Source organism: Triticum dicoccoides, chromosome 4A, assembly GCF_002162155.2.
Source record: "Triticum dicoccoides isolate Atlit2015 ecotype Zavitan chromosome 4A, WEW_v2.0, whole genome shotgun sequence".
NCBI lineage: Eukaryota > Viridiplantae > Streptophyta > Magnoliopsida > Poales > Poaceae > Triticum > Triticum dicoccoides.
This window is the reverse complement of record NC_041386.1, coordinates 510317058-510344405: the sequence shown is the minus strand read 5'-3', so window position 1 is coordinate 510344405 and position 27348 is coordinate 510317058.

Here is a 27348-nt window from a genome sequence, read left to right as displayed (position 1 = left end):
GCTTTCCTATTTTGATCCAAGTTTGCACTGATGATGAACTGCTTGGATGAGTCGCCAGGCACAAAGTCAACCATCTTGGTGTCATCAGCTGATTTGAACTTCAACACCGGCTCATGCTCTGTTGTTGGTTTCTTTAGTGACGTCATGTCTACCGGGTCAACATGATCTTTGTAAAACTTTAACTCCTCTATTGCACGGGCAGATTCAGCATAGGAAGCATCACCTTCTTCACACTCCAAAGCTATTTTCTGGCTCCCGTGTACTGTAATGGTGCCCTTATAACCTGGCATCTTAAGCTGCAAATACACATAACATGGCCGAGCCATGAATTTGGCATAAGCCGGCCGCCCAAACAGAGCATGATACAGGCTCTTGATCTTAACCACCTCAAAGGTTAATTTTTCTTCTCTGGAGTCATACTCATCCCTGAAGGCTACTTCTAGTTCAATCTTACCCACTGGGTATGCCGACTTGCCAGGAACCACACCGTGAAGAACAGTGTTGGATTGTTTAAGACTCTTATCAGTCAATCCCATCCGGCGGAACGTCTTATAGTAGATGATGTTGATGCTACTGCCTCCATCCATGAGTACCTTAGTGAATTTTTATCCACCAACCTGAGGCGCCACTACCAAAGCCAAGTGACCCGGATTATCGACCCGGGGTGGGTGATCCTCTCTGCTCCACACAATAGGCTGCTCTGACCAACGTAAGTAACATGGAATCGCCGGCTCAACGGCATTGACGGCCCTCTTGTGAAGCTTCTGGTCTCTCTTACATAAGCTAGTGGTGAATACATGGTATTGCCCACTATTCAGCTGCTTCGGGTTGCTCTGATATCCAGACTGCTGCTGCTGATTACCTTGGCCGGGTTGCGGATTATATCTTCCTTGGTTACCAGGATGGCCCTGACCATGGAATCCTCCTCCACCCGAGCCGGCGCCCGGGCCTTGGAAACCGCCTCCACCTGGGCCGCCACCTGGGCTGTGACCTCCATTAAACGCGTTAGAATTTTTAAATGCCTTCATGATTGTACAATCCTTCCATAGGTGGGTGGCTGGCTTCTCCCGGGTGTCGTGCTTCGGACAAGGCTCATTCAATAATTGCTCAAGGGTGGGACCTGACCCGCCCGACCGAGGGGGTTGTCTGCCCTTGCGCTGTTGATCTCCGCCCTATGCATTGGTGTTAGCAACAAACTCATCAGCCTTACGTTTATTACCTCCTTGATTTTCCGGGTTATGCTAGTGACCCTTGCCGTTGCCGTTCTTCTTCCCCTTTGTTGCTTTTTCTTCGTCAGACACCTGGTCCTTGGTAGTATCAGAATCAACATACTTGACGAGAGCCGCCATCAACATTCCCATGTCATTACAGTCACGCTTGAGCCACCCCAGCTTCTGCTTCAGAGGCTCAAAACGGCAATTTCTCTCCAACATTAGACTGCTGAGCCGGCATCCATCTTATCAGATGAATGTATTATCTCCTTGACCCGGCGCACCCAATGGGTTGTGGATTCACCATCCTCTTGCTTGAAATTGGTCAGGTCCATAATCGACATAGGCTGCTTACACGTGTCTTTAAAGTTCTGGATGAACCAGGCCTTCAACTCCGCCCATGAGCCGATAGAATTGGGTGGCAATCCCTTCAACCAAGTACGAGCTGTTCCATCCAACATCATAGTGAAATACTTGGCCATTGCTGCATCGCTGACCTCCAACAACTCCATAGCCATCTCATAACTCTCAATCCAAGCCCCGGGCTGTAAGTCAGCCATGTAATTAGGCACCTTACGAGGCCCCTTAAAATCCTTTGGTAAACGCTCATTACGTATGGCCGGTACCAAGCAAGGAACGCCTCCGGTTCTTGTGGCCACTCCTGCCTCGACCGAGGTTGCTGGATAAGCCGAAAAAGTTTGATGAGCCGCCTGATCTGCTGCCATTTGAACTGCTCGTTCCGCCTCTTGCCGAATCCTCTCCTAATCCGCCAAGTTAAGGGCTCCAGCCCGCATCGGCTCATGCCTGTATGGCCGGTTGTGGCGTTGAGTGTTGCTTGACATGTCTGCAGATTCCATACGCCTACTATAACTCGGGCTCCGGCTTGGGCGAGGAGTTGAATGGATCCTGTCTCGACTGTAGGAGTATGCACCCTGTTGTGACAGAGCTGTTTGAAGAAGTTCTCTTACCCTTCGCGTTTCAACCGCCGCCGGTGAGTCATCTTCCATCGGGAGAGCCGCCAGACGAGCCGATGCTGCGATGAGGTTTTCCAAAGGGCTGGAGAAGTGACCCGACGGCGTGGGGACGTCATGAGGCGGATCGGTAATTATACAAGGTGAATCCATGGCACGCGGCTGGACCAGTGTGCCGGGTGTTGTAATCCGGGGTGCCTCCGGCGGGTTACTTCCCCCGGCTCCGAGCGTACGAAAAAGATTCCTAGGATCGAGCGTCAGAGGCAGACATGATTGAGTTTTCTGATGCCTCCTCCTCATGACCTCGTTCGATGCGTTCAGGTCCACCGAGAGCCGGAAGGTCTCCGCTTGAAGCTGTTGAGCACGAACGTCCAAGGCCGCCCGCTCTGCTGCCATCCTGACTTCTTCTGCGGCTAGATTTTCCTTAGCTTGCACCATCTCTTCACGAACGCGTGCCACCTCTGCGTCATGCTGGGCTTTATCCGCCGGCTCTACCACGGCAATCAACGGAGTCGTTAGTTTATCCATAAGGTCCATCAAGATCTGAGCCGGGGGGCACGCGGGGTCTCCTGACCCGGCTGCAGCCGACCCGGTAGCTGGTGTCGCCGCTGCTGTAGAGTTCTGCCCGGGCTGTGTCCCTGCCATGAAGACTCCGGCCCAACTCGGCGGCTCAAGGCGGTCCGGAATACTACTGCCATCGGAACAGCCCCCGAGCATGCCGTCCTGCAGCTGGTACAAACAGTCAGTCTCGCCCGTTGATGATGCAGTGTCAGAATAGACGGCCGTCTCACCACCCTCCACCGATTCTTCAAAGTATTCACCGCCGTGGACGCAGCCTATGAAGGCATGCTTCACGGCAGATTGAACACGGGCGGTCCTCGCGCACCGAGCCGTTTCGATGAGGTTGGTGTGGACGTCCGGCTGAGGACCTGACTCACCGATCTGGCCGATGAAGACGTGAATTCCGCCGAAGGGGACCCGGTACCCGTACTCAATTGAGCCGGCCTCAGGGCCCCAGCCTTCGTTGTCGATGCAGAGCTTGTCGCGACGACTCTTGGTCATCCGGCCCATAGCATATCCCTTGAGCCCTTCGAAGTTGCCCTTCAAGAACTCAAATCCACCATGTGCTGGCCCCACGGTGGGCGCCAACTGTCATGGAATTGTCACGGCAGATGTCCTAGACCAAGGACTTAGTCATAGGGCCATCGCACTAGGAAGCTTAAAGGGGTTAATCGGGACAAAGGACATGAGAGGGTTTTATACTAGTTCGGCCCCTTACGATGAAGGTAAAAGCCTACGTCTAGTTGGGATTGGTATTGCTGGGGTTTCGATCACCAAGAGGCTCAACTCGCCGGCTTGGTTATCGATTTGTTGTTTCTTGCCCTAAGCCGCCACCGGGTCGTCCCCTTATATACATGGGTTGACGCCTGGTGGCCTACAGAGTCCCGACCAGCTCATAATCGTGTCCGGCTCGGTGACTTACTTTACTTGCCTTTCTTTACAAGTCTTTCCTTACTTACGGCGGTTTACAATATCGGGCCTTAAGCCGCCTCCAGGCCCTTGGGCCTTCTATAAGGTTTAATAAACTATCATCTTGAATGTTTACTAGGTTTCTTGCGTAACCCGCCATTGGGACTGACCCGGCCCCTCCTGGGCGGGTCATGACTGATAGTAATATCCCTAACATCCTTGCTGCGGCCGTGGACCCAGCTGTCAGCCTCTCCACGTACAGTCCATGTCCGATGGAAGCCGTTCCTTGACCATGTTGACCACGCCGCGCCGAGAGCACCAGGGCGGTGGACGACGGCGAGGCCTAGGAAGGGGACGACGCGGAGCCGGGGAAGACGCGACAGTGGATGCCCACACGTAGAGGAGTACGAGGGTTCACTGGTTCGCTGCGGTGGGAGGCTGCCGTCGCCACAGAATAACAGGGGGTGTGGGTGAGTAGAGGGATGGCCTAGCCAGTGGTGGGAGTAGTAGGGGCGGTGAGGCCTCCGCCGCATCGCAGCCGGCCACGGGAGGCAGGAGCACGAGGCACAACTGGCGCTGGTTTGGGCGGCTGGAGCAAGAAGACCAGAGGTTGAAGAAGCACTACGCCGTTGGATGGACATCGCACGGTCACTTGAGCTAGAATCGTGCATATTGACTAAGTGGACAAAGCCCTCCGTCCCCGTCAACTTAGTAGGCCCACAAGTCAGCCTGCCACTATACTGGGTCCTAGCTAATAGTGGGAGTATTCATTTTTTTGTGCGTAATAAGGAGGCACTTCCTTGCGTGCGAAGATATAGCTAGTGGGTCCGAGCTGTCAGCGGCAGTAACATTTTTTTCACGAAATACAGAGGCCCTTTCGGTGGGTCCCTGATGTCAGGTGGAGGAATCATTATTTTGCGCGTAATAAGGAGGCATTTCCTTGCGTGCGGCCGTGGACCCAGCTGTCGGCCTCTCCACATACAGTCCGCTTCAGATGCATCTCAGTCGTTGACCATGTTGACCAGGCCGCGCTGAGAGCACCAGGGCGGTGGACGACGGCGAGGCCTAGGAAGGGAACGACACGGAGGCAGGGAAGACTCGGCAGTTGTTTCCCACACGGAGGGGAGTACGACTGTACGAGGGTTTACTGGTTCGTCTGCCGTCGCCGGAGAATAACAACAAGTGTGGGTGAGTAGAGGGATGGCTAGGCCAGCGATGGGAGTACGATGGGGCGGTGAGGCCTGCACGGCAGCAGAGCCGGCCGCGGGGAGGAGGGAGCAGGCAGTCCCGCCGGCGCTTGTTTGAGCGGCTGGAGCAGGAAGAGCAGATATTGAAGAAGCACGATGGCCGTTGGATGGCCATCCAACAGTCACTGCTTGTGCGTCAACCTTTTTTTAGGAAAGCCTCAAATCTGTGGAGAACAGCATACAACCCATCTGCCATTTTTTCTAATAATTTACAACCCATTTGCTAATTATTAAGGTTTTTTTGGAGCCCATATTCTTTTTGTTAGCATTACAGCCCATATTGTGGCCACGGTTAAAAAATTATACGATATTTTGCATATTTCGGTGCGGTCCGAACTGTTTTTAATTCCAAAATTTCGACTCATATTCAAACTGATTTTAAAAATAAATGTATATCAATATAAAATCCAACAAATTCTCCACGCATAAAAATTAATGTAATTTAAAATCTCAAAATGAAAAAAAAGATATTTGAAACTAATTGCCGGTTTGATGTGTTTTAAAAATGTATAGCCCATTTCTCATTACTGATGGGCCATTTTCTCAGCCAGCCGAATGAAAGCTCTCCTCGTCTTGAAAGATTTGCAGCCCAACAGGCCTGACAAAGCGACTTACTTGGCAAATCACAAAAAAACTAGGTTGTGGCCGTGGACCCAGCTGTCAGCCTCTCCACATACAGTACTCTTCCGGTGGAATGTCGTTGACCATGTTGACCATGACGCGCCGAGAGCACCAAGGCGGTGGACGACGGCGAGGCCTAGGAAGGGGACGACGCGGAGCCGGGGAAGACGCGGCAGTGCATGCCCACGCGGAGAGGAGTATGAGGGTTCACCGTTTCGGCTGCGCTGTGAGACTGCCGTCACCACAGGGCCTGGCTAGCGGTGGGAGTAGTAGGAGGCGATGAGTCCTCAATGGCAGCACAGCCGGCCACTAGAGGCAGGAGCAGGCGGTCTCCCCGGCGCTGGTTTGGGCGGCTGGTGCAAGAAGAGCAGCGATTGAAGAAGCAGCAGGACCGTTCGATTCAAATCCAATGGTTACTACTACTAGAATCGTTTGTTGACTAAGTTGACAAGCCCTGCATACGCGTCAACTTAGTAGCCCCACAGGTCAGCCTCCCAACTGGTGCGCCCCAGATGTCAGTGGGAGGAATCATTTTTTTCGCGTAATAAGGAGGCAGTTGATTGTGTGCGGCCAGGCCAGCGGAGGGAGTAGGGTGGGCCAGGGAAGCCTGCGCGGCATCACAGCGGGCCACAAGAGGAGGGAGCAGGCAGTCCCGCCGGCGCTAGTTTAGGCGGCTGGAGCAGGAAGATCAGAGATTGAAGAAGCACGTCGGCCGTTGGATGGACATCCAACAGTCACTACTGCTAGAATCGTGTGTTCAATGACAAAGCCTTGCGTAAACAAGTCAACCTCAAAATCTATGGCGTGTATAGCCCATTTTCTATTATTTTTATAATTTTTACTCATTTTCTAATTCATATGGAATTTATTGCAGCCCGTTTTCCATTTTTAGAATTGCTGGCCATTTTCTGGTCAGTACCAGGGTCAAAAAATTAACTAAATATGTGGGAAATTTTGGAAATTCGCAAATTTTTGCTGGGGAACGAAATATTCTTAATCCAAAAATTAATAGCCATACTAAAACAAATTTAAAAATAAATTAGTACTATGTCATGTTGAATCCAACGAAATATGAAATAAATTAGGACCATGAGCATGTACCTGGGCCGGATTCATGTGAGAGCCTTCCTTCCAGTTAATTATGGGCTTCTCTATTGGGCCTTCATCAGTGGGCTGCATGTTATCAACAAGTGGAAAATGTGTTCCGTACGAAAAATAGTATGCGCTACATACAGTACGGGGCAGTAAAGGATTGAACCGTGCAACGACTTCCAAAACATTGTGTTTGTCATTCTAACAACACATTTATTCAACCAACAGATGAAATATACTACTGATTGTACATTGAAAACAGCAGCAGCAGCAGCAACCAGGGGTGGGGGTGCAACAGAAGCAATAAGTAGGCCAGAAGAGTGAAGACGTATCTCTCTCTTCCAAACCAAACATCATCCATCACTACAAAAGGGCTACCAAAAAAGAACAAGTGTATGCATCAAACTAAATAAAGATCCTACTACACCAAGTGTACGCATCTAACTAACTCGCTCAGTTAGACGTTACTATTTATTAAGCTGTGGAGATTTGCTGACGGCTTGAACCAGATGGGTGCCTGACAGGGGAAACTCTAGCCAGCAGGTCGAAGTCTGATACTTGTGACCCTCTCTCCTACTTTGGGCTGCAGAGCGTGGCGGCACATATCAGGGTATGGTGCATGCAGAGACGCATGGTACGCTGTGTACACACAGTTTTTCCTGATGAACGAAACCGCGCTGCCATCATGATCCTTGCCGTCTGTTATCTCCTGGTTAATCGGATAATTTAGTCCGACAAACAGAGAGCATGTACCAAGGCTACTTACCAGCCTCCAGTCAAAAATTCCTAAGGCCCAAAGAAGCTGTGATCCTGCTCAAATACCTTGCAGTGACTGTGATTGTATTCCGCGAAACAACACGTCCGGTACGTGCGAACAATCGTCAATCTTTCGCCATCGTCTGATCGAGCTAGGAACTACCTGCAACTGCCATGCCGCTTTTCTTTGAAAGGTTCTGGGATTAGGAAGGATAGGGACACCAGGCGGCCTACAAACATCATATCAAGTTGGAGTCAAATAAAAAAGGGCTCTTGATTTAGTCAATCTTAAGAACAACATGTTATGAGCATGAATATTTTTTCAGCAAATGTTGACAGTAATATAAGCAAGCCATCATGATATCATAGAAAAGTAACATACTACTGTAACAACCGTTTGTAGCGATCATTGGAGTAGGCCAGCAATACGTCCAGCCATAGAAGGAGTCGATAGCGTAAATGAATCCCTTGTGTTCAATGGCATCAGAGAACCATGGAGGATGTATGATCTCGCGATGGATGTGCAGATTTATCCACTTACTGCAGTGACCTGTCAGATAGGCGAGACCGCGGTTGAAGAACGCAATTAGCCTGAAGTCTTTATAATTCGCAGATCCTGTGGGCACTTGGCAGATTACAACCTTGAGCAAATCAAACTTGGTATCATGTTGGCTACTGTAAGATTCCGAGTATTCTGGGCCGCGGTGCCAAAGCAGTGCAGTGTTAATCGAAGGAAGGGGGATCAATCGCCAGGTGTAGACCTCCACGAGCATCCAGCTGCCGTGACCGTCGACGAGCACCATCCAAGACGTGTTCATGCCGACCCAGTACATACCGTTAATGTAGTTGAGGCTGACGGGGATCGGATCGCAGTCAAGAGGGTTGATGCTCGCCACCCTACGATCGTTATGCTATGTGACACGCCGTTTCTGAAGATCAGGCGGCATCAGCAAGCAAGGAGCTAGCTTAAAAAGCTCCGGCCTAAGGGCTTTGAGTAAATGGTACAACCCCGACGAGCACGCGGCGAGCGGCATGGTACTGAGATTGCCCACACGCGAAATAATGAGCTTGATTACCTCTGTGGGGAGCAAATTCCAGCCACTCTTTCGGCGAACGCTGCTTGGTCCTACCATTGTTAGTGCTTGGGTTTCGGACGAGGGGGGAGGCGCCTTAGCGGGGATGGAAGATTGGACGAGATTATGTGCGGACAAAGATGGAGAAGAGAATATGTGCTGCGGGAAATGGACAAGTGATGATGACTACAGCATGCCGCTTGACTTACGAGACACATACCAGCAGCGTAGGGTCATGTCGATGCCAGAAAACTTTCTTGAGTGATCACAGTACTGGTACTCCCTACAGTGCTATGCCCTAACTTGCTGGAGGAGAGTAGTAGAGTAGGACTCTGCTCTACTACTAGCACCGGAGGAGTAGTATATTCTAATCTAAAATATTTACAAACTTCAATGCCTGAGCGTGGAATGACTATGAACCGTGCTCAAAGACCGTGTCTACGTGGTGTTTGGACATGGGCGACAACCTGAACGCCAATAGTGCTGCTCCCGTTGCACCGTATGTGTTTCTGTCCTTCCTCTTCGAAATCGCTCAATGTAATCTGCTGTCTAAGCATGTGGAGACTTCCATGCAGGATCTTGCTCTATTGGAGTATCGCGCATGAATAAAAGTGTATCCATTAATGGTTCAGTCTAGAATCTTCCATGTATGAATATTTATTACAGTACTAGTGAAAGACTTACGATGAACCATTTCTTACATCTCCTCTGCCCGGTTGCAAGTCATCCGGATTTAATCCCTCCGTCTAGGTGTATAAGGGCATGGTTAATATTACTTAATAGTATAGCCAACTGTTGACTATAAAAAAGTGCCATGTCATCTGTAGCCAACATGTATAAAAATCAATACTCAAAAACTAATTCTTAAAGATCATTTATTGCAAAGCACAATAAGTGTTATTTCTTCACAAGTTTTGGATGCAGGTTGAACAGTTGAACGCTTTTGTTTGCAAAAGATACCTTTTTATCTATTTCACCCGGATGTTTGTGAGCTCTAGAGATGAAATAATATCCGAAGAAACCTATCGATACCCGTTACACATGAGATGACCCCCACATCCTTTGTCAAAATAAACAACTCCCCGATCAATGCATTTCACTCTTCGGTGCAACGCACGGGCACCTTACTACTATAAATTAGTACGACCAAAAATTGAAGTAACATTATATATAGTACGATAAATGTTGATGCATGTCACCTAAAATTATATCATTCAAAACTATGTTCAAATACGAATCCAACACATGCACTAACATTTTGTCAGTTAAATCTTCAGTCAAATTCAATGGTGGACTAATAAACCACGACCGATGTAGTACAAGTGTAGAGGGCGGCGCTGCACGGGAGTCTCACCTCTCACCCCGCTCGTGGCGCGATAGTAAAGCCGTCATATCACAAAACCCAACCACTCCCAGTAATAAGTGTCCTGGTAAAATAAACGGACAAGCAGCCATCACGCCCCTCCGTCTTTTTTGCATTTCATCTCTCTGCATTTAGTTTCTCCGGTTCATCTCGCACACTCGATCCCTAGCTACTACTCCTAGGGCCAGTTCTTTTGGCGGCTTCCCCAGCTTTTCCCACAAGACTAGTCACAATGGAGAGTACTACTCATTTATTTGGGCTTCTAAACTACTACTCTGTCCTAGTTTATTCCTCACCATTATTGTGCTAAATTTTGACCAAAGATTTAACTGGTTTATTCCTCACCATTGTAATCCCTTCGTCTAGGTGTGTAAGTCATCTTATGAAAACCAAATAATCCCAAAACACTTAGGCGCGGTGCATTAACTTCTACCTCGTTTCTTGTTTCTTGACATACCAACCAATAAGAGATAAAGAGTGTGCATGCTTTTAATGACTTGAGATATCAAACACGACATGCAGTGGTTAGTTCATTGCATGCAATACTATTAATTATCAAATAAACATTAATGTTTCTCGTTTTCTCCTCCTCCTTGGTCACGGTGCACAGCCTATGATGACTTACTCACCTAGACGGATGGAGTAGTGCATGTGACATGCACTAACATTTCATTAGTTAAATTTATGATCAAAATTGACACAGATTACAATGGGGACCAATAAACCAGGACGGAGGTAGTAGTTATGGGATTACTAATCTAGAAGCCTAAAAGAACTGACCCATGGTACTCCTACTAGTAGTAGTACTCAAGTTGGAATTCCAATTGCATGGCACAACTTGTTAGGCAAAAAATTCGATACAGGGTGTAGGAAGCGGTTTGGGAATTTGCATGCCTTTCCAACCAGTCAGATACTCTGTACAAAGTACGACAGAGAAATAACCACAGAGAAGGAAACTAGAAGTAAACAATCAAATGAGCATTTTTGCATTTGTTTTGCATTGAATCGTTTCACAAGCTTGACTAGTGTTGTTTTTCTACTTTTACAAAAACCGCATCGTAATGTTAAAACGTGCATTTGGACGTACATAAGTAATAGTAGTACTCCCTCCGTCTAGGTGTATAAGTCTTCCCTCCTTCTTGGTCACGGTGCACAACCAAACATGACTTATTGACCTGGACGGAGGGAGTAGCACAGTCTGCAAGCATATATCGAGAGAGATGTGTAGTGCGATAGTATATAGTAAAGTTTGTGCTATATGCACGTACTTGCAAAATGCGTACGAATACACAAGGTTTCCAAACTTTCCCTTTTACATACTTAATTAACGACGCTAAAAATTCCTGAACGTTCGGGATTTATCATTTGCGTCCCAAAACTAATGAGATCGCCTTACGAAACAAAAAATATACTCCTCCTAAAGCCACGGCGCTCGCAGGAGCGCTTGTGGTGCGCCACGAGTGCCCTGGTGCGCGGCTGTTTCCCAGCGCGCCGACACAACGCCTCTTCCTCAGCCTCGCAACTTGCGAGGTGCTGATTGGCGGCTTGCCGGTGGGCGAGCGCGATCTAACCGGTGTGGTGATCCGGCGCCAACAGGTACTACTCCTTGCTGGAAGCATGCACCCGGTCCACGTACCGCCAAGCATAGATGAGGCGCTTGGGCCCGACTGCACTCAGGGCGTCGGCACGGGCGTCCTCTGCCAGCCTCACGACCCTCGCACGAGCCTTCTGCCAAAGAGCCAATTGCTTGACTCTGTCGGACGTGACATAGGCCTCCCAGTCAGCTTGTTCCGTGGTGCGCTTCTCTTCCTCGGCCTTTTTCTCCGCCTCTATTTTGGTGCACTCTGCTGGAGGCAAAGCCTCCCACAAGGCGTCATCCATTTCTTTCCAAAGCTCCTCAAGGCTGGGGGGGGGGGCTCGGCGGGCGGCGCGGCATTCTCCTCGTAGCGGGGAGCCGACGCATCCTCCAGCACGTGTGCTGGCGAGATTGGGAACACCGACGCGTCCACCTCGACGCTACGCAGCGAGGAGCGGAACGCCGACGCGTCCTCCTCGACTAGTGGCGGCGAGGAACTGAACGGCGACGCGTCGCGTCGCGGTGAGGAGCGGAACACCAACGCGTCCTCCTCTACTAGTGGCGTCAAGGAACGGAACGGCGACACGTTGACCGTCCGCGCGGTGCAGCGAGGGGTTCCTAGGGATTGGGAGGGGCGATGTCGTGGTGGTCGACATGAGAGGGAGGGGAGGAGATAGCGATGAACGTGAACGTGAGGGGGAGGAGATAGCAATGTCGTGGGAGGCGCAGTATTTATAGCGAGAATGGCACACCTACGTAAGATATGGACTGAGCTACACTGACTTAACTGCAGGTCCAGTTGCATCACTGACATGTGGGCCAGACCCCTATTGGGCCCATATGTCAGTGACCCAATGCACCTGCAGTTAAGTAACAGCTACGTGGGCATATTTGTTGGAGTAAATTACGGGGGAGCGAAGGGGTGGAAATATTGCTGGTCACAACGGATTGGACGAGCGTGGGGGAGGAGAGTCATGCATGCAGATTTTTTCACACGGGGTGGAGTGGTGGGACCGCCGGAGGGAGAAGGAGAGTTTGGCAGGCATATTGTTTCCACACATGGAGAGGAAAAGATTTGGAGACGAACGGGCTTCCTGCAGGTATGGGAAACGGTGCATAATAAGTCATCTTGCATGCCGGGCTAGGTATAGTCTCAAGTCATTAAAAACATACACGCCCCACACATGTTCATATTTCAATGTGCACTAAATTATTGCATGCGATGATTAAGGCTGGCCATAATGGTGGTATCTTAGCTGGTATCATGCACACGGGAATAGCAAACATGCTGATGTGGCAAAGAATTAAAGAAGAGAGGGGGTTAGAGTAACTAGTGTTCATGCATGCATTGGTAAACACATTTTTTGTGAAGAACGACAGCACTAGTTGAGTACTTTTGCAAACTTCAAAAACTATTCCACCGCCTCTACTATCTTGCTAAGAGTAGGTGAAATTTTTGAATCGAGCCCTTTAAACTAGAAGGGAGGTAGTGGTACTCTAATAGCTAACCTTGTTGTGATGACAAGATGGGACATGGCACGCACCTGGACAAAGGAACTAGTCTGCATTGTGCATTTAAGTTTTGTCTGAAGTCAATGTACCTCTACTTTCACCAGACTTATAGAAAAATGTGTCAACATTCACAATGTCAAATCAATATTTTTACACTCATTATAAAACGTGGTTCTTATACTCATTATAATCAGTATTGTATATTGATATTTTTAGTATAAATTTGGTCGTGGGATTTCATTGATGCCTGTCAAAGCGTGGAGGAAGCGGAGCTTAGGGCTTGCATTGCTGGTATCTACATAGGTATTTCTCTTCATAATCCTGTAATTTTAGAGACTGGTTGCGCTTTTGTGGTACCGTCTCTTGCATCGGGGGACTATGACAGGTCTGCTATGCGTGACCTGAAGATGAAAGCGTTGAGAATCTCGAAGTTGATCAACAATCTTCAATTGTCAAAGATTAGCCGTTCGGCCAATAAGTTGGCACACTTAATCGCTAAGTATAGCTTTGACAATAGATTAGATGGTATTCTTGTAAATAACGTACCGCCCTGTGTGGTGAATATTGTATCGAATGAGTGTACTGGTGTGGCTGGTTAATTAATATAAGGTGGTGTTCAAAAAAAGTATAAATTTGGTCAAACACTTTGCAAACGGTTGACGGGAGTAAAAAGGACCAGAGGGAGTATCATGCATGCGGAGTAGGCAAAAAAATTGCTTGTCTAAAAAAGGCAAAAAAATTGCTCATTTATGGCCGGTAGAAGTCTCAAAGGGCGCGACCGTGCGAGGAAGGCGAAGCTCGTGGGAGGCGCGATGTTTGACGGAATTAAGTGAAGTTACATCCACGCGCCGGCATGGCGTGCGAACAGGCAGAAGCTATACCGTCAGGCCTACGATATGGGTCTAGTAGACATGACATCTAGTGGGTCTCGCATAGTTCTCGAGAACTCTTTGGGGGATTGCAACCGTTTATCCACCGGGCAAGCCAGCAACCCCATGTTGTTTGCACGCCCTACTCGTCCCCGTCTTCTACCTTACAACAGTTCGCTCCTAGTCGTCCCGTCCTTTCACATTAGTTTTCTCCCAGTTTTTTTGCGGGGTACAACAGTTCAACTTCTCCTAACCCTCCTCCAAAATCCATGGCCTCCCAAATCTCCATGGTCGTCTCTGAGTACCAGGTTAGAGCCATCACCGACGATCAATTCATCATCATCTACACACGTGGATCCGAGACGGTGAAAGCATGGCTTGCTCGCTTCCTACGCATGTTCAATGGTTCGACGGATGAGTGGGTCGCTGAGCTAGATGTTGAGTACACCACAGTCCTGAGACGAGAGAAGGATCTGAAGGACGAAGAGAGGAAGAAGCCCGACGTGATCCAGGTTTGCGTACATAATGTTTGCTTGGTCTACCACATATGCCATGTCGACGTTGAGTGCCAGGATTTTAAGAACTTCCTCAAGGACAAAAGAGTGAAATTCGTTACTGTAGGCTTTAAGAACGACAGGGATGTCCTGTGTTGGATAGGTCTCGTTGTAGGCCAGCCCTTCGATCTCCAGAAGGCAAGCCTGGTGTCCTCCTCTCAACCTTCAATGCTGACCCTGGCAGCAGCCATGATTGATCCTTCGTACGCTAAACTGAAGAAACCTCATCACGAGTTTCATCATGCATGGGAGTCGAAGACATTAGATGAAGATCACATCCTATACGCAACAATGGATGCCTACCTTTATTTAAATATGTACAAGGGTTGGATGAAGAAGCAGAGCCCAGTGTCCGGTTCAAGCAAAGAAGCGTCGGCAAAGAGGAAGAGGGACGAGGACGAAGTCGAGGACGTGGACTCAGGCTCCGAGTAGGTGGCAGTGCCGTCGCTCATGTTGGTTCTACTGCAGTGTCAAGCGGACTAGTTGCTTAGTTTATTTTCAAGGGTGTGTTGTGCTGAGGCCCCAGCAGAACTATGTTTATGTTCTTTCTCGTTATTTGAACTCTTTAGTACGTACAATACTACTAGTACTATGTCTTACTACTGTTCTTCTTGCAGTTGGTACTACTGCTCGTATCTTCGTGTTCCTACTGTACTTAATACGCTTGTACTAGTAGTATAATTTGGGTCAGTCAATTTGTGAAAGAAGTTCGACGGAACGAAGGAAGAAGGCGGCAGAAGAGGTGGAAGAAGCCCTTCTAGCCATCCATGTTGCATCAAACGGCTCACATGAGTCGACAGACCCAAATTGCTCCTTCACATTGCAGGATCCACGTGGCATTCAAGGTCTCGAAGGTAGATTCCGCGTCCGCACCCGGTTTAGGGGCTCAATGCGCGCGCGACCGACTTCCGCCGCGGCAGCCACCATGCGCTCCTCCTCCGCACGGGTGGAGACGACAATGACACGCTAGTTCCTCCTCGCCGGCGTGCTGGAGCACGCGCTCGTCCTCCTATTCGTACGTTGTGTGCATAGACGCGGCTCCACCAGCTGCTCGCGTGCTTGGCAGTGCAACGTCATCGCGAGGAGGGACTGCAGACGACGTGAGCGGGCGAGCCTTCAGCTTCATGGCATAGGGATGGCGGCGACACGGCGGCGATGGGCGAGAAATTGTTGGCCGGAGCAGGCGGGCGCCGGCATGCGCAAGGGCGGCGGCGACATGTTGATGAGTGCGCGTGTGGGAGCTTACTTTAGTTTTATATATAAGGTTGGTCAGGCTTAAAAGAAAACCGTACTAGTACACGTAAACATTAGACTTAGGCAGCGCTTTTATTAGTTAGTACCACAGCCATGATACGGAATCCCGTGCAAGTGCGTGAACCGCGACCACGCGGTCGATCGAACGGTGCGTCACCGTGTCGCGCTCGAAGGACATCCACCGAACCTTTTTGTGTGTGTGAAAACAATCCTTGAATATTACTCATCTTTTTTTCCTGTGAAAGTTCTTGATGCTGCAATATTTCCATATATTTGAATTTAGCTCCAGTTCGTGTTTATTTGGATTTGGACATTTTAGGTGCGCCCTAGTTTTTTCTAATACTGATTTTGTGTGTGTGACTGAGAGAGAACGCGTGTATGTGTCCATATGTGTGTTGTGGCGGAAGGGCAATGTGGAGACAGTGTGCGTGTGATACAGATATAGAGAGGTGTGAATGTGCAAATGATCATGCATGAGTGAGACATAGACAGATGCCGATACGTTGTGTATACATGAGAGAACGGTCTTCTAGTTTACTTGTGTGTGTGTGTGTGAGAGAGAGAGAGAGAGGGAGGGAGAGATAGAGAGAGGAGCATCCGTAACACAACAACCATCTCTCTCGATTCGTTCGTCCCTCGCACGGTCGCATGCAACACATGCATCAACACGCACATTTTGACACCCTCACCCGGCCCCTGCGCACCTCAAGGCCCGCACAATCTCTTCGTGAATACCCATTTCTCTCCTTAGGTTTGTTTTCTCTCAATATCTGACACACACACACACACACAGACACACGCAGCACAACACACACACACACTCCCCTGAGCACACTTCATCCCCATCCAAGGTTATACGGCGACCACTCTCGCTTGTGCTTCTTTGCACCCCCAACATGCACAACACCTCAATCTTCAAAGAGGGCATCGAGCAGATCGAAGACGGCGACCACACCGCGCTAGAGAATGCGGGGTCATTTGGAAGCAGGGTGATGTGACGACGGCTGACTGACTCCTCCCCCCACCCTCTCTCTCTCTCTCTTGCACAAAATTACCAATCCCTTTCTCCCCCGCACAAAATTGTCAATCCCTCAACCCACGAGATCCTTCCCCTCTCGTCCATGTTTTTCCAGCTCTCTCATCAAACATGTTGTCTCTTCTCCTTCCATGTATACAGAATCCAGATGCACATGCATCTCATGTATATTACATGTATCCATCTTTCTCACAGACCTAACTTCTTCCTCTCTCTTTATCTCTCTATCTCTCTCTCTCTGTCTCATTAGGTTTGTCTCCTACTCTCTCGTCCACATACATACAATCTTTCCCGCCCTATCAGCTCCATCTTCAAAAGCTCTCTCTGCACGTTTCATTCACACATTGGGATATGTCAAAATGTTGCTTCTATAATGGCTGATGTAGAGTTATGGTTGTTTTTGTTGCATCCTACAAAGTAATAACTATGAAATGCATTTAGATTCTCATTTGACTGGGATTATGTGAGTTTGAGCATGTTCTGAAGTACTATAGACCTTGTATACATCTTGGGATTCGACAATGATTGTAACTATTAAATTGTATAGACCATTACATTCGAAGTCAATAGCCTAATGTATTTATTTCACAATTTCAACAAATGATTAGTTCGCTACAAACTAAGAAAACAAATGTGTACTCCCTTTGTTTTTATTTAAGTCCGCGTATTAGCATTGGTCAAAGTCAAGTTTTGTAAATTCTCAGAAAGCTTATAACAAAAAATATTAACATATACAATAAAAAATAAATACCATTAGATTCATTATTGAATGTACTTTCACATCATACATATTTGTTATGGTAAATGTTTATATTTTTCCATAAACTTGGTCAAACTTTAGGAAGTTTGACTTTGATCAAACCTAATATGCAGAGTTTACTACTACTACTCGCTAGTTGCTTAGCCGAATCACTTAACACGCCACACGGGGAGTCCGGTGTCACAAAATTTTGAGGATGGCAGGAAAATCCCCCGCAACCCTGATTCGAGCAGTGGGAAGTTACCATCATAGCCTTCGAAACAGGCCTACGGATGACGCTTGGTAGGGGGCTGTTTTCCTAACTTCAGGTTCACCCTACCCAGCCAATCCCACCCCGGCACCCAGAGTAGTACACCTGAATACTCCCCATTTCCTATCCCTACCGCAAAATAGACTTCTCCACGACAATGCAGCCTTCGTTCTCCTCCCCTTTACATTGGCGCACTCGTCCACCGCAGCGTATCTGCCTCATCGACGACCTCGTATGCCGCACTGGAGCCGGTCCATCGTCGTCATCGTACACGGAGCCTCTTCCCCGGCATCGTCTTCTACGGTCTCAGATCTGCTTCCCGAAAGCCAACGCCAAGCGCAGAAGTACCACCGTCGTGGACAATGAACGGACTCCCGTTGCCGACCATGACTCACAGAGGCCGCTGCGACCATCGTTCTCCTCCTCGATTGGTAATGTGTGTATTGAATCACTTAGCAGTACATGTGTAGTTCCAATTTTGTTCATACCTACGCTTCAAATTTCCTGGGTGCTATATTGTTCCCGTAAAAGTAATTGGTTATAGCCTCCATTGTCCAACAGAATATCAGCTTGTAATTGTGCGTCGCTCCTGTATCACGCTGTGCTTGGGTAGGTTTTTCATCTTCAACCAGTAGTGTGGCAAATGATGGAAAGGTTTTTAGAACTAGCAAGATGCCCATGCGTTGCACGCATCAAGATGCATTTGTATGAGTAGTTTATCTTGTGGGAGAAAAGGATGAACGAGGGAAGACCTTATTTGCAAATCTAGAGAGGGGTATGGGTATCTTTTTGCAAAATTCCCATTTGTTTCCTTCCTATCTGTCAGATATAAATCGGACGGCCTATATTGCAAGAAAAAAGTATAGAGAAAAAAAGTAGACAGTAAAGGAAGTAGAGATAAATATTAAATATTAAATAAATATAACAGTAGAGAAGAGAGTAGATATAGCATGTTGAGATTTTTAAAGCGCTGCATGTTGCGATTCTGTTGGAGATGCTCTAACATGGCAGACAAGTGCTTTAATGTTGCCCACAAGATGCGAGAGTATTACTAGTAGTATATTTTTATTGTCATGTTGAGATTTTAAAACCACGAGTGCGAACATGCAGAGGAGCAATGAAGACCAAACACGGGATATTCGGGGCATCTTCAAGAAGTGTGGCAAGTTAAAGAGGAGCTGCACCGAACGTGTAAAACGAGCTTTGGTAAGTAACACCCTTTCAATTACTTTCGTGTAGCCTCATGTTCTTCGATGTGTATTTGTTGTAGTTTCTGTTTCTCTTAAGCGTGGTGTTCTTTGATGTGTAATAAGAAGAGTCTTAATCGTCCTAATGCTTTCGTTTTTAGCTTGATATAGGAAGTGGGTGTTCTCACCTTGTAGTCTGTTTTTATTTTATTTTTCCTTTTGAATTCACTTCTCCGAGTTCTGTTTATCTTGCTTCTACTAAATGGATCTAGGTTGCTCTGAGTATTGATCTAAAAAAGAAGTAACTTCATGTCAGGATGCAGTTCCTACGAGGAGGGAAGTATGTCAACCTCGAGATCATGTTTCCAAAATGAGGCTGGATTACACACAAGGTGCCAGTTCCCTAATGATGCTGGATTAGACACAAGGTGCAAATTCCCAGATGATGCTGGATTACACACAAGCCAGGTGGAGTCGTCAGCTGTTCGTGTCCTCATGGCATTAGTAAAGGCTGAAAGAAAGCGTGCAGCAGCCCTTGAGAATGTAGCTGAGTTCCTGAAGAAGCGAAAAGAGCAATCAGATGCTCTCTTCACCCAAGCCAAAGAAGAGATGGAAGAAGCCAGAAATAAGCTAGCAGAGGCAGAGCAGGCTAGGCGTCTCCTGCTATCTAAAACTGTTGTCAATACAAAATTTCCTTCATAATAGCTAGGTTCAAATGTTTATCCAGTCGGCATGCCTGTTGTGATGTCCGTGCATCTAGTGATGTGGCACAAAATGTTTTTTTGGGTCATGTAATAACAACAATTACTTTCCAAACAATAACAGACGAAGCATTGGACATGGTATAGTTCATGCGCAAGCCCGACATTCCAAGTTCAACTTCCACATCAAACTCATGTTCACAGATATCTGCACATTCATACATAATGTCCACAACCATGATTCACTTCAAAGCCAAAAAATGTGAGGAGAGTTATAAATAAAGAAAATCCTCTACTAGTTCCAGCTACCAGTGCGAGCACAACAAGTCAAGACCATGCGTAAATTAATTATATTTTAGTCATATTTTGTGTTCTAAAATTCCTGCCGGCTCACGGAAGGACGTGTTGCCGGCACACGCGCGGATTCAATGAAGGCAGGCGGGTCGGTCTTAAGCTGGTTGCACGCGGCGAGGATGCGTGCTTAGCCGGGCCTGCAGCGAGTGCGGCCCTCTTGGCTGGCGCGCCGGTTCAATGCATGCGCTATGAGAGGTCGCGTCCGTGTCAGAGCAATCACTCCCTCTAGTCCTTTTTTGTTTGGGTATAACAAAATCTCGTTTTCCATTCACATTTTACAAGTAAAATTCATGGACAAACTTTGACCCAAAGTACGATGGGGACTAGTAAACCAGAATGGACGTAGTAGTTTTTTTAATCAAAGAAGGGTTTTCCCAGAATGGACGTAGTAGTTTTTTTAATCAAAGAAGGGTTTTCCCTTCCGATTTTCATTACTGAAAACCAACATCTAAATCTAAACCATAGTATTTGCCCTAGAACTACCAGGTTCAACATCTCGCAACATAAACCCATACAACCCCCATCGCAAAAAAAAACCATACAACCATACACCAAGGAGGTACGTAGTACTATGAATTCCATTTTCGCTCCATACCAATCGTTCTAAAAACTACTTACTACTTATAACACGCCATTGAAAATCGGAACTCTTAACCCCGCTAAAAACGATATTTTAAATGTGGCTACTCGATCTGTGGCAACTGGCGAGCCACCGCGCTCCAAGTCATTCACCTGTGGTCCCGACCATCAACTCCTACGGATCAAATTATCACGCGAGCTGACTATTCCTACAAAGGTGCTCCACCACGTACCCGGTACCCGCGAATGCAGCAATCGTGCACCTATGGTTTTAGGGTTTATTTGTTAATGTCACCTTTACACGTAACACTCATGTGTGCGAGACAGCGAGAGGCCGACTGCGTGCATGCGCCTCTTCTCTTCGTATATGTACTCCACCGTTTGTCTGGTGTCCAAAAAATTATAATAACTACTAGCAATGTGCCAATGCGTTGCCACATGATCAAAGTAGATTAATACATATTCACCGATTTGATATAAAAAAAAGTCTAGTTTTGAAATACGTATATCACTAAAAATATGTTATGTTTCACTCAAAATATATTCCTTTGGCGGTTTTGATGAGGTAAGGGAGGAATGTTGTTGGTTTCAAGATTCGAGAAGTGGTATATGTCTAATTTCTACTCTTACTAGCAAGATGCCCATGCGTTGCATGGAACATCAAGATCTTGTGGGAGAAAAGGATGAATGAGGGAAGGCCTTATCTGCAAATGTGGTGAAGAGTGCGAGTAAATTTCCATATTTTCCTTCCTATCCATCAGATATAAATCGGACGACCTACATTGCAGGATGGCAGGCCCACCATCATCAACAACTCTATTTTTTATCCCTACTCTTATAAAAAGCATTGTCGGTGATGATCGTGTGCCTGCCATCCTGCAATATAGGCCGTCCGATCTATATCTGACGGATAGGAAGGAAACTATGACAATTTTGCAAAAAGATACCCACACCCCCTCTCCACATTTGCAAATAAGGCCTTCCCTCGTTCATCCTTTTCCCCCACAAGATAAACTACTCGTACAAATGCATCTTGATGTTCCGTGCAATGCATGGGCATCTTGCTAGTTGTTGCAAAAAGCCCATGTGTGTGAGAGAGAGAGAGGGAGAGTGGAGGAGGACGGAGTGCATGTGTGACAAAGACACAAGGTGTGTGTGTGCGATAGGTATCAGCTTAAAATGAGGCGATAGTGTGTGTGCACGATCGAGAGGGCGTGTCTCAAGAAGGGAAGAAAAATCTACATAGATACAAGGAGCGGGAGAGAGACATGTATGCGATGGTGGAAGCATGAGTGTGCGGGTGTATAAACCTATCTAGAGGCTAGCTAGTCGATAAATGTTTGTGAGAGAAATACGAGTCGGGGTGCGAAAGCGAGAGTTTTGTGTGTGTGAGAGAGACAGTAGTAGGGAAGGGGAGTGGAAGCAGGAGTTGTGTGTGTGTGTGTGCGAGAGAGAGAGAGAGAGGAGACGGTAGTTGGGGTTGTCTGATCGGTAAACAAATGAATAATGTCAGTCTGGGATGGAGACGAAAAGGAGACCGCAACAAATGTTGTGTCTATAGGAGAGAGAGGATAATTTTAGTGGTATGAGTCATATGTAGAGACATATAAGGTGTGTGAGAGAATCCCATAGAGAGAAAGACAAAGTGAAAGACGAGTGGAGACTGTGTGTGTGGCGGTGAAAAAGAAAGCTTAGGTATCGAGTGATACCAGAGAACAGTAGAGACGTGAGAGATAATGAAAACCGTGTAATGTATAATGATAGGGAGAGTGTGACACTTCTCAAGGGAGACGTCGAGAGACCATGTTTGCGAGGATAGGAGAAACATGAAGTGAGCGTGTGGGTGAGCTGGAGAAAACAGAGTGATAGCTACCTGAAGGAGCATGCATGCGAGAGAGATGGGCGTGAAAGGAGTGAACAAAAAAGGGATTCAAATATTTGAATTCGAGATGATGATACATGTAATCCATACTCGAACCAAAATTGATCTATCAAACATGCATACTCATATGAATTCATGCACATCTATGTTATTTAATATGTAGATATTACTGATCCATACATTTTAGTAGAACATAATTTGGTTAAAAAATTAGAATTCAACCTTAAGATTTCGAGATCGTTGTATTTGTAAATCATATTATACATATAAAGGAGCAGAATTCTTTGTTGTGCTTTTGAAAGTATATATAAAAAATGATGTATATAGAATGTAATTCCAATTAAAAATGGATCCCGCTCGAAAATAATAATAGAATACAAACAGGATTCGAATTGAGTTGGCACGGTAAACGTGCACTCTGCAAAATTTGAACGAAGCGGAGAAAGTCGCAGTAATCGCCCGAAACCAAAATCTACGAGATGGAAATCACTACTACCTATCCCTGCCACGCAAAGCCTATCTGCTGGATTTCTATAGGTTTCGATAGGGGTAGGTTTGTAATTTCACCCAAACGTGACGTAACCGCCTCTCACCCGGATTCATACACGGTGGGCACCAAAACACAGTGTGTCCTCGGCCAAAATCGACTCCCTCCCCGATTCATATTCATACACGTTGGGCGCCAAAAACAAACTCTCGTCGGCAAATATTCGGTGTATGCGAGATTACCGTCCTATCCCCAACCGACTAATATTGTTGTGATGTAGTAGAAATTTGAAACGGGGGCTAATTTTGTAAATTTCCTCGCATTTGAGACAAGCGCGCCCTGAATACATGGTTCCCCCTTCCTCTCTACCTCCCTTTTCCCCATTCGTACTCTGTGGGCACCAAACACCCTCTCCACCCCACCCTCCTCCGTCCGCCGCCGTCAGCCACCCCATCCACCGCCGTCCTCCTCTACCATGCCAGAGCTGATACCCCGATGCCGCCGTTGATTACAAGAGATTGACCTCTCTCATCCACGGTTTCGTACCATGATCCTTGCATCCCGTCCTCTCGCTTCATCCCCGTCGTCATCCACCTTGCCGGCACCGCTCCTACGACCGTCTCATCCACCGCGCCCCGCCGCCACCGTCTACCCTCCTAGATCTGCTTCCACGCCGCCGACAGCCATCGCTACCGCAGCACCATCAAATTCTCAGCAGATGCGTACACGGCGCTGCACTAGTGGCAGTACTCTTTCGTATCTGCTCAACTTATTTATCGCAGCAAGAAAATAGATCGCCACTGCTTTACTCTGATTTCTTGTCTTGGTTGTGAAGTTGCCTTTGTCCGGTTTGCACCTTCAGATCCGCCATGGCATGCTCAACAGTATACTCCCAATGCTTATGGTTTTCCCCTTTTATATTCCACACTAGTTAAATCACAGTAGACTAAATTTCAAAATTGGGTCAGCCGATTTTTCAGAGCTCGCCGGAGTTCGCCGGTGCGACCGAAGGGGCTCGCGTGGTTGTGGGGCCTCGGCGAATGAAGAAAACTCGACGCAGGTGGGGGTTGGGGTAGGAGTGGGGGTGGGGTGGTGGAGGAACACAGGCGGTGGGGGCCGGTGGTCCGGCCGGCGGCCCGTGCGGTGTTCTGTATGGGAAGAATCAGAGACGAGGAAGAAGAAGGGTTAGGAGACGTAGGATCTTCATCCAACCGCCTGAAATGGTCGAGAGACAGCTAGGAGTTGCATTCTTAATGCGCTCTGGTTCATCATGTGTGGGCACTGCACAACCAACATTTTATTATCCAAAATCTGCTTGCTCTTCTTTACCATGTTCCTCTTCCGTTCTTCTTTAATATGTACTCTCTCCATTCCTAAATACAAGTCTTTGTATAGATTCCACCATGGACTACATATTGAGCAAAATGAGTGAACCTACACTCTAAAATGTATCTGGATGCATCTGTATGTGATCCATAGTGGAAATCTCTACCAAGACTTATATTTTGGAATGGAGGGAGTATGATAGTAGTACAGTATGTTCCATGTACTGAAGGTGAGCAGGGACATTTGCAGTGTAGAGGTCTATACGGTCGGTTGCGATGGACACTTTGAGCCTCTTTGATTCGTAGGATCTTGTAAACATAGGAATAGGATTTGTAGTGGCCTGCCCACTTGAATCCTATAAGAATAGCAAGGAAATGCTGGGAGATGTGTCGCCTTTGAGAGTTACACTGATATTAATAGTACTGCACCTTCACTTGAAGAGAGCTAGTATCCGAAGCATTTCTAGCCGTACCGGTAATACTAGCACATATATTCCAGCAAGTTCCACTTTGCTGATTTTACTCTGATGCTTAAGGTTTTCATGTTATATCTACACTATGATCTATGTAGCTGCTTTGTGTCGCACTAGCAGCAGTCCACTCTTGAAGCTAAACACTGCAATGACTTACAAAATTGGCACCAAGGCATTGAGTGCCATTCTGGATGCAATGAAACTCAGACGCTCCCCACCTGTTGATTCTTGTTCAGAATATGATCCTAATGACTATTCTAACCTCGAGGAGTCAAAGGCAGATGGCTTGTCCTGTTCACCCATCAAGGTGCCTGTTCTAATTTGGCAATGTTTTATTGATTGTGGGTATCTTGCATATGTTGTCTTACATTTCTTCTACTTTGTTGCACCGCCATCTGCTTAGTTTACTCATCATATATGTCGAGATGCCATGCCCATCCATTATCAATACATATTCCATCTGTCATCATACCATGGTTTCCACTCAAATGTTGTTCTTGTGCATCAGACATCAAAAAGCAAGAGGGTGATTGCCGAACCTGAAGGAGCACCAGCAAAGTCCTTGAAAACGTGGTGGTGCCAGAGAAATCAGACAGCACCCCACTTATATTGGTTGTACAACCAGTGACACAAAACGTAGGACCGACTCCAGCAGACTGTACCCATACTTCATTGGCCACACCACTAGCCCCACCACACAGGACCTGCACTCCAGCAAAAGGTATACCGATTTCATTTGCCATAGCACCTGCTATACCACAGAAAAATCCCACCCCAGCAAAAAGTCCAGCAAGTCCACCAGCCGAAGACCTATCCCAACTATAGAGACGGCCAATTCCTGCAGATTGGAACCCCATTCCATTTATTCCCAGTTTAAAAGAAAATGCTTTCAATGTTGTTAGGGACTACGTGCATATATTCCCATCATGGGAAGATTATTGTGAAGACAAACACCATTTTCACATCTTCCTGTCCAACTTACGTGTAAGTGCTATTATTCATGGTTATTATTTTCCTGTTTTCTGCTGATTGAACACATAAATGATTTACATTACATTGTTGTAACTAGGCGAGGGTCAATCTGGATAGTCATGACGAGCAAAGCTTGCTTGTGCTTTTCAAGGAAGCATTGCAGCAGTATCGGTGTTACCTGAGGAAATCACACTTTGATGGCAAGTCTATAAACGAATTTCTGGTGAAATTTCCTATGCTAAATTTAGAAGACATTGAATGGAAAAACCTTGTTATGCACTGGTCCCGTTCCCAGGATGAGGTACTGTCTATGAAATCACATGACAATTTGAACTTCTTTTTTTCCGCATGTGCCTTACAGATCTTTTTTGCAGGAAATCTGCTCGAAGAAGAATTCTGGTTTGACAAGAACGACAGGATATCGCAAATATGTTGCCCGCTGCTTTGCTCTTATTAGTACCTGTTGTCCTATATCACTGTACTTGCATATATACCTGGTTCATTATGTGACAGCAGTATGCATGATAGCTTTCTTATCAATTGTTCGCTCCAAATTATCTGATCTGTATGAATGGTTACATTAGTGTAGAATATATCCAATGCCAATGTTTTTTTGGCTCTGCATTGTTCTTGTAAGTACATGATGTTCTTTATCAGTGTACTTATAATGACAGGTAGTTGTTCATGTACCATCACTCTGCAACTTATTTTCCTTTGCCCTCCATTTTCTACACATCAGATCTATATTTACTCTTACCATAAGGTTGGTACTGAAGAAGTTTAGCTGTGCATTTCTCTTGGCTGTACCTTTTGCCTGTATCGCTGCACTTACATTTATAGCTACTTGGTTATGTAGCATCACTCTTCATCTTATCTTAAATATTCTCCATTTTTTCGTATATTATCACATCTATATTTACTCTTAACAAAATGTAGAATAAAGGCAATGCTTTTGAAGAAGATTCTGTGGTAAACTTCTTGAATTGCCCCCCCATCAGTGTAACGCCCCGAGACCGATGTGTCAGGTGTCTTCCAGTTATTCGCTGTGTTGCCTTGTCTTTTGCTTGCATGTCATGCTCTTCATATCATGTCGTCTTGTGAATTTCATTTGCATACATGTTCGTTTCATGCATCCGAGCATTTTCCTCGTTGTCTGTTTTGCTTTACGGCGCTCCTATGTCCTCCGGTGTCCCTTTCTACCTCTTTTCGTGTGCGGGTGTTAAACGTTCTCGGATTGGACCAAGATTTGCCAAACGGCCTTGGTTTACTATCGGTAGACCGCCTGTCAAGTTTCGTGCCATTTGGACTTCGTTTGATACTCCAACGGTTAACCGAGGAACCGTAAAGGCATCGTGTGTGTTGCAGCCCAACACCCCCTCCAAAGTGGCCAAAACCCACCTAAACCCCCTCCATCATCTAGGACGTTCGATCACGATCGCGTGGCCGCAAACCGCACCTCATTTGGAGCATCCTAGCTCTGTCTACATATATATATATATATATATGTGTGTGTGTGTGTGTGTGTGTGTGTGTGTGTGTGTGTGTGTGTGTGTCGCTCTCCCCAAAAATTCGCGGATGAACCCTAGCTTCCCCTACCTCGCGCCACCGGACAAAGTTCCCTGCGCCCGGACATGTCCAGCCGCCGCCCCCGTGAATCCCGCGTTGCCACATCAGCACCGCGGCCCTCTCTCTCCTCCTCCACCGCGCCAGCCGCCGCGGCCCGCCCGGCCCGCGGGAGGCCCGCCCCGGGCCGCCAGGGGCCCGAACCACCTT